Source organism: Vulpes vulpes, chromosome 1 (genome assembly GCF_048418805.1).
Source record: "Vulpes vulpes isolate BD-2025 chromosome 1, VulVul3, whole genome shotgun sequence".
In the NCBI taxonomy this organism is placed as follows: domain Eukaryota; kingdom Metazoa; phylum Chordata; class Mammalia; order Carnivora; family Canidae; genus Vulpes; species Vulpes vulpes.
Window position 1 is genome coordinate 52,412,091 of NC_132780.1, and position 8,204 is coordinate 52,420,294.

Below are 8,204 nucleotides of genomic sequence, written 5' to 3' on the forward strand. Positions count from 1 at the left end.
GGTTCTGTATTTAGATAGCACAGACCTAGCTCTCCTTAAACGAGTAATTTCAGCACTGGTACAGAAGTCATTCAAATGACTGCAAACTAAAAGATGAAAAATAGACACTTAAAACCTTCAGATTTGTCATAGTTCTTAGCCTTATGTCACTGGAAGTTGAATTGCTTCCCATACAATTCTCTTATACCTGGCTTTTATTTTTGTTTTTGTCTTCTGAACAACTGACCTGCATATTTATCAGGGTTCTCCAGAACCAATAGGAGTATATATATATATGAATGTTCGGTTTTTTATTTTATTTTATTTTATTTTAAAGATTTTATTTTATTTATTTTTAAGATTTATTTATGTATGTATGTATGTATGTATGTATTTATTTATTTATGAGAGAGAGAGAGAGAGAGAGAGGCAGAGACACAGGAGGAGGGAGAAGCAGGCTCCATGCCGGAGCCGGACGTGGGACTCGATCTCGGGACTCCAGGATGGCGCCCTGGGCCAAAGGCAGGCACTAAACCACTGAGCCACCCAGGGATCCCAATGTTGGGTTTTTTAAAGGCAGGTCTAGGGTGGGGCCTGAGAGCCTACATTTCTTTTCTTTTTTTTTTTAAGTAGCCTCCATGCCCAACATGGGACTTAAACTCACACCCTTCTAGACCTATTATTGATGTATAGATTGATCTACGTCAAGAGTTGCATGCTCTACTGACTTAGCCAGCCAGGCACCCCTATATATGTGATTTTTTTTTTTAAATAAGAAATTGTTTCATGTGATTATGGAGGCTGAAAGGTCCCAAGACCTGCAGTGAGTAGGCTGGAAACCCAGGAGAGCCAGTGATGTAGTTCCAGTCCAAGCCTGAAGACCTAGAGACCAGGAGGGCCAACGGCGGAAATCCCAGTCTTAGAGCAGAAGACCAGTGTCCCAGCTTAAATAGCCCGGGGGAGGGGGAGCAAATTCTCTGTCCCTTCACCTTCTGAATTCTATTCAGCCCCTTGGCAGGACTGTATGATGGCCTCCTACCCTGGGGAGGTGATATTGTGACCTATAGTAAGGGATTATTTTCCAACAGTGATGACCTCCTCACAAGCACATGCCTCTCACAAAGGCTCTCCTTCATGGCTGTCCACAGAGTTGAAGAGGGACAACGGGGGTGCAGAGCCCCGGTGCTACTCCACGGATGTGAAACACCGGCAGGGAGTAAAGTCCCCGCCACCTTTGCCCGAACCACTCCACGGTCCTCTGGCCACTTGCAGGAGGACGGTCCTTCAGATGGGGGCGGCTGTAGGAGCACCCTAGACCAGGTGAGGGAGAAACTATCCCAATATGTACACTTTGGATTGTAAAGGTGTATGTACATTTGTCTGTCTACGCATTTGTACGTCTGTCCTTGTTACTGGTATAGAGCTCCCAAGTGGCTAGAATTTTCCGATAAAAGAAATTGGGAGGATCTTTTATTATAATAGACTCTTTTCCTCAGTTCCGAAGTCCCTTCAGAGCCCTCCAGGTGAAATGGTCGTGTTGTTGTGCAGAACAAGCCCTTTTCAACTACAGGTGAGTCTACGAGGTCACTTTCAGGAATCCTGGAAAGATGGGGGGTGAGGGGTGCTGCCTGTCTGAAGAATCAATCATGTGATTAGGGGGTGGAATCTTCAGTCTGATCCCCTGCCCTCCTGGGAGAGGAGGGGGCTGAAAATGGAGTTCAGTCATCAGTGCCCGAGGATTTAATCAGCCACACCTCTGTAGGGAAGCATCCATAAAAACCCGAAGGGAGAGGGTTCAGAGAGCTTCCCGGTCGGTGGATGTCAGGTTGAGGATGCCAGGGGAGTGTCTCCATGTCCCTTCCCGCATCCCTTGCCCTATGCATCTCTCCATCGGGCTGCTGAACCGTATCCTGTAATATCCCTTATAACAAATCCGCAGCCCGGTGCGTAGAATGTTCTTTTATTTTTTTGAAGGTGGGCTCCATGCTGGGTATGAACTCATGGGGCTTGAACTCACAACCCTGAGATCAAGACTTGAGCTGAGATCAAGAGTCGGACACTCAACAGCTGCCCGGATGCTCATGTAAAATGTTCTCCAGAGTCTCCGAGCTGCTCTAGCAAATTAAGTAAGCCTGAGGAGGAGGTTATGGGCCCCTCCGATCTATGGCGGATGGCAGCCGGGGTGACAGCCTGGGCTCGTGACCGGTGTCTGAAGTAAGAGTGGGAGCAATCCTGCAGGGCTGAACCCTTGGCCTATGGGATCTGACGTGATGTCCGGGTAGGTACAGTCAGAACTAAGCTGAACTGCAGGACCCCCAGTGGGTGGGGTCCCCACCCCACACCCTGGTGTTGGACGCCCCTTCGGAGGACCATCGGTTTTACTCTGTCTGCCGATTCCGACGTTAGCTTCACCCAGAAGCAGCCTCACAGACACACCTGGCTGCCCTGTAGCCCGGTCCAGCCGGCACGTAAAATGCATCATCACACCTATATTTCCAAAGCGATGCATCACTCGTGGATAGTACGATGGGAAGTAGATCAATGGTGTGTTGTGAGAAGACCAGTCAGCTCTCCCAATAAAATCAAATGTTGCATTGGTTTAACGCCCATGTGTAGCCACGGGCCTCCCTGATAGCATGGAGGGGGTGGGGGTGTTTGCTAGAACCTACCTGGCATTCGACAAAGTGCAGACTGGAAATAGGAGGGTATTCAGGGCTCCTGGGTGGTGTGGGACCCGCGCGGTGGGTCAGGTGCTCCACGCCTCCTTTCCTTAATGGCTAAATCTGAGGCTGCCTGGAAGGTCCTGGTAGGACGGCATCTGTTATTGGCTTTATCCTTTCTTATTCCTCAGGCTGTGAGTGGGGGTGAGCAGGGTGCTTAGAGCGCCTTCGTCCACCTGAGAGAACAAGGCACCACACACTGGGTGGTTTAAGCAACGGAAATGCATGTTCTCACCGTTCTGGAGGCTGGAGGTCCCCGCTCAAAGTCCAGCAGGGCCACTCGCCGGTGGGAGCCCCTTCCTGGCTTGCAGACAGTGACTGTGTCGCTGGGGCTTCCCGTGGCCTCTCCCCGGGCACGTGCCATAGGTGAGCAAGCTGCCTGGGACCTGTTCCATAAGGGCTGCTAATCCCACCCGACCAGGCCCGGCCCTCAGGACCTCACCTCATTCTAATCATCTCCCAAAGCTCCCCCTTGCCCCCCGCCCCCGGGTCTCCAGGTACCATCTTCATTATATGAATTTGGGGAGGACGCCAACACTCGGGCCGCAGCACGAGGCAAGACGTATCCGTCTCCCTTGGGGAGTCACTGAATTATTTTCACTGGCACGACGGTCCTGGCATCAGAGGCCACCACTCATCTTCCAGCCCTCTGATCCATCTGATCCGAGCCTGCTCAATCCCTTTACCAACAAATGCAGGACACGTGGGTGATGCTATTGTTGCCAGTCATGGGGGGCCTGGGCTGTGAGAGACTCCATTGGCCTCTGAGGCCTCGGCGGGAGCCTAGCTCAGCTGGCGGCTCTAAGGACTGGTCCCAGATTTGCCCTCGGTCCACGATTCTCAACCCTGAACCCTGGCTGCTCACGGAGTAACAGAATCACCTGGGGGGGGCGGTTCGGGGGGCTGGTGCCGGTTGGGAAAATACCAAAGCCCTAGACCACCCGCAGAATCGGATGTGGCAGCTCTGGAGCAGGGGCTGAAGCTTCGGTTTGCTCTAACGTGCAGCCTTCAGGGTGTAGGCGGCTGCCCCACAGGGGCCTGCGCCAGTTGCCCACCATCCACCGGGAGCTTTGTCTTTTGACATCAGCTTTGATGCAGGGTTATATTTGCCAAGAGGCCAAACAATAGTAAGCTTTAAAAAGTTGTTTGAGAGCAGCCCGGGTGGCTCAAGGTTTGGCGCCTGCCTTTGGTCCAGGGCGTGATCCCGGGGTCCCAGGATCAAGTCCCCCCTCGGGTTCCCTGCATGGAGCCTGCTTCTCCCTCTGCCTGGGTCTCTGTCTCTCTCTCTCCGTCTCTCACGAATGAATAAATAAAATCATTAAAAAATATTTTTAAAAAAGTTCTTTGAATCACCTAGGAGAAAACAAACATCGTTCTATCTAAAAACAAAACATTGCCGACCGAAGTACCAATGTGCACAGGAGCATTTTCCACAACCGCCCACAGGTGGAACCGCCCGAATGTCCATCAGCAGGTGAGCGCATGAAGCAAGTGTGCTGCGCACATACAACGGAATATTATTCAGCCTTAAAAAGCAATGAAATTCTGACGTGTTATGACATGAATGAACCTTGAAAACAGGAGGCTGAGTGAAATAAGCCGGACACACGATACAGATACTGTGTGATTCCACTTTCAGGAGATACCTATGGCCCGCAAACCCACGGAGGCAGAAAATAGAAGTTTCCAGGAACTGATGGTCAAAAGGAATGGTTGGTCGGTGCTTAGCAGGTAGAGTTTCTGTAGGCGTGATAGAAAGTTCTAGACATGAAAAATGATGATGGTTATATAACATTGTGAACATACTTCATGCCACTGAACTGTACACTTAAAATGGCTGAAATGGTAAATTTTATGTTCTGTATATTTTACCACAATAAAACAACACAAACCTCCTCTTTATAGGGCTGATGCTTCTGAGTCAAGATCCAGGCTACTCTGCTGTCGTCAGGCTTCTACCACTCGCAGTAAAAAGCTGAGTCGGCAATAGTGGAAGGAAATCCCATTTAACAAAGGTTTTTAGAAGGCTTCAGCAGTGTGAAGTCCATATAAGATGATTGTCATTGCAGGATGTTTTTTTCAGGTTTCTTTCTTTCTTCTTTTTTTTTAATAGCAGTAAGTATGTTCAAGTCTAGTAAAGGAAAAATATAATGCTTTCTCTGGAATTTATCTTTCTGAAAACATTGAAGTCAGAATTAATGTCTGAAAACACAAATAATGATCTCATCAACCTAATCTGGAACTATGGACTGACTATGGGTTTTTAGATACAAGGGTAGGAAGTGTGTAGTTCTCAGCCTCAAACATTAACCACCAGTGATCACCATGAAGTTGCAGCAGGTTACCCTGCTCACCCTGAGGGCTGCCAGAGGCAGCAGCCTATAACAAAGGGTTTGCTCAGCCTAAGACAATCGCAGAATTAGTTCTTTCGGAGGCCGCCTAAGAAGTGAGCGGAGTAGATGATTCTAGAGCAAAGACCCTCTTGTAGATGAACCGTCACCGGAACCCTCTTCTCTGCCAGTCAGTTCATGTGAACCGCTACTCCTTTAACCGGCCTCCCTCCCTCCCCCGCCCTCCTCTCCTTCCCCTCCCTCTCCCCCTCCCCCTGCCTCCTTCCCTCCCCCTCCCTCCCTCCTCCCCTCCCTCCTCTCCTTCCCCTCCTTCTACCCTCCCCCCTCCCTCCTCCCCTCCCTCCTCTCCTTCCCCTCCTTCTACCCTCCCCCCTCCCTCCTCCCCTCCCTCCTCTCCTTCCCCTCCTTCTACCCTCCCCCTCCCCCTCCCTCCTCCCCTCAGTCCTCTCCTCCCCCTCTCCCTCCCCTCCCTCCCCTTCCTCTCCCCTCCCTCCTCCCCTCCCCCTCCCTCCTCCCCTCCGTCCTCTCCTCTCCTCCCCCTCCCTCCTCCCCTCTCCACTCCCTCCGTCTCCCTCCCTCCCTCTTCCCCTCCCCTTCCCCCTCCCTCTCTCCCCCCCTCCCCTTCCCTCCTCCCCTCTGCCCTTCCCTCTCCCCTCTCCCTCGGGGTCTCAGTGACCACGGTGGGAAACCTCTTTGCAGAGGGCTCCAGAGTTAGAGACGCGGGTGCCCCCCCCCCCCCCCCCCGGCGCCCAAGGCCTCCCCTGTGAGGAGGGGCCCACGCTGGGGTACAGGTCGGGGTGGGGTGGACGCGCCAGGGGAAGATGCAGGCGTAGGTCACAGGCTCCCAGGGCCCTCCTTGCGCGTCTCCCTCCCACATCCAGACGCGCCCTTGCTCCGAGCCCCCCTACCCCCCGACCCCCTGGGCTTGTGGGCCTGTGAGGGGCGGCGGGCGGCAGCACGTCCCTCCTACCTTCTGCCTTGACTAAACTTCCAGAAGCTTCCCTTTCCTTCCCCGCTTTCTTGGGACCTTGGAGAATATTCGCCCCAAAGGCGGGAGCTGGGTTCTGGGAGGGGTTTTCTCCTTACCTGGAATGAAACAGGAGAGCGACCTTTCCCTCCAAGGTGACCCGGTCCCCAGGTGCCCCCAGGTGCGAGCCAGGCAGGCACCTGGCCGAGTGCCCCTTGGCCCCTCCTGGTCACTCACCGGCTCCACGTGAACCTCATTTTGCCAAGCGCGGTCGGGCTAAGGCCTAGGCCGGTGGAGAAGTGCAGCTGGCGTGGAGCTCGTCCAAAACAGTAAGACACTGAGGGTGTCAGGGGCGGTAAGAGCCAAGGAAAAGTAGAGGGGGGAGGGGAGGAGGGGAGGGGCGGAGGAGGGAGGAAGGGAGGGAGGAGGGGGAGGGAGGAGGGGAGGAGGGAGAATGGGAAGGGGGAGGATGGGAGGAGGAAGGGGTAGGGGAGATGATTGGAGGAGGGAGGGAGGATGGGAGGAGGAGGGAGGAGGGAAGAAGGGATGGGGGAGGGAAGAGGGGCAGGGAGAGCCCTGCGGTGTGAGGTAAGGACTCCGAGGCAGCGCCCTCTGAGGAGGTCCCCCTGCACACAGGTCTGCGGGAGGAGGGGAGGCCCGGGCTGCCTCCTGGGTGGAGCAGCATTCTGACCCGTGGCAGCAGCGGCTCAGCGAGGCATGAGGGAGGGTCCAGGAGGGGCTGGGGGGGGGATGGGAGGGGGGTGTCAGGGGCCGAGCCCTGGAGTCCTTGGGGGCGCTCGGGGTCTCGGCGGGGATGGAGCCCAGCACTGTGGTGGGCTGCCGGGCTGGAGCCAGCTGCACCCCTGCCCCCCTGCCTCGCCCCGCTTCTCCCCTGCTTCTCCCCTGCCTTCTCCCCCCCCCCCCCGCGCTCACTCTCAGATAAATGAAATCTTAGAAACCCCAGGAGGTCCTGGACCCAGTTACAGCCCCGGGGATGGGGGGGTTGGGGGGGTACGAGGCGACTGTGGGCGACGGGAGCCCCGAGCGGGACGGGGGGGGGGGGGGGGCAGATGCCTGGTTCAGAGCAGACGGGAGCAGGGGTGCAGGGGAGCAGGGGTGCAGGGGTCCTGGGGAGCAAGGGTGCAGGGGAGCAGGGGTGCAGGGGAGCAGGGGTGCAGGGGTCCTGGGGAGCAAGGGTGCAGGGGAGCAGGGGTGCAGCACAGGGGGCAGCTAGGGCGCCGGCTGGGCCTGGACCAGGAGCAGAGCGCGTGGCGGGAACCCTGGTGCCCTGCACCCCTGCCCGGCCTGGAGACAGCCCCCGAGGACCCCCACCCCCCCTCGCCCGCAGGGCCCGCAGGTCGCGGCCTCGCTCTGATTCCCAGCTCTTGTTTCCATCGACCTTTCCAGGCTCAGGGGCTGCTCGGGCAGCAGCACCCTGGGTTCCCCCCTTTCAGGTTCTGGTTTTTCGCCCCAACTCAGATGTGGCGGGGCCTCTGCATGCACCTGCTACTCAGGGGTTTCAAACCACCTGCGTGCTCCTGGCCCTGCGCACCATCCCCTGTCCCGGCTGGTGGGCTGGTGGGCGACAGCAGGTGGAGGCAGGCTGGCGCAAGAGCACCACGCACCCGAGCAATGGGACAAAAACCAGCCGATGTCATCAGTCTGAGGTGTCCTAGGGAGAAGAGGGCTCAGTAGAGAATGAGTTCTCTGCCTTTATCCAGGACCGACCGCCCAACAAAACAATTTTTTTTTGTTCCCACACTCCCGTCCCTGAGATAAACACATAGTCCTCTCAAGGATTTGCAGTGTTTATGCAGTTGGTAACAATGGAAAAATATAAAAAAATATAAAAAAAATAAGGGAATTTTTTAAAGACCCTATGCACCACCCCTTAGACCCTCAAGTGAAAAGCCAGTGTCACCTATCAACACAGGAACGGGAAGGTGGGAGCCAAGTGGAAGGGAAGCTAAAGGAGGAAAAGTTGCGCCTGGCTTGGCACTTCCAGGTATCTCATCATGTCACCGTCACCACCTTGTGTTGTGAGGGCATGTCTACACCCCGTGGGGGGCGGGGGGGGGGGCATCGTGGCTCCCAGCCTGATTCATGCAACTCTTCAGCAAGGGGTGGGAATTAAAAGCGAGTTCTGCAGACCTCCAACTGTGTCCTGTTTCAATATGGTGAACACGC

General features: G+C 55.1%; 1 long non-coding RNA gene across 1 annotated transcript; it reads right to left on the reverse strand.

Annotated features, from left to right (window-relative positions):
• Nucleotides 1–1,923: 1,923 nt before the first annotated feature.
• On the reverse strand, nt 1,924–6,381 carry LOC140599701 (uncharacterized). The gene is made up of 2 exons (XR_012002659.1): nt 6,137–6,381; nt 1,924–4,830 (listed from the first exon to the last, which is right to left on the reverse strand). It is a non-coding gene; the product is annotated as an uncharacterized lncRNA (long non-coding RNA).
• Nucleotides 6,382–8,204: the final 1,823 nt, after the last annotated feature.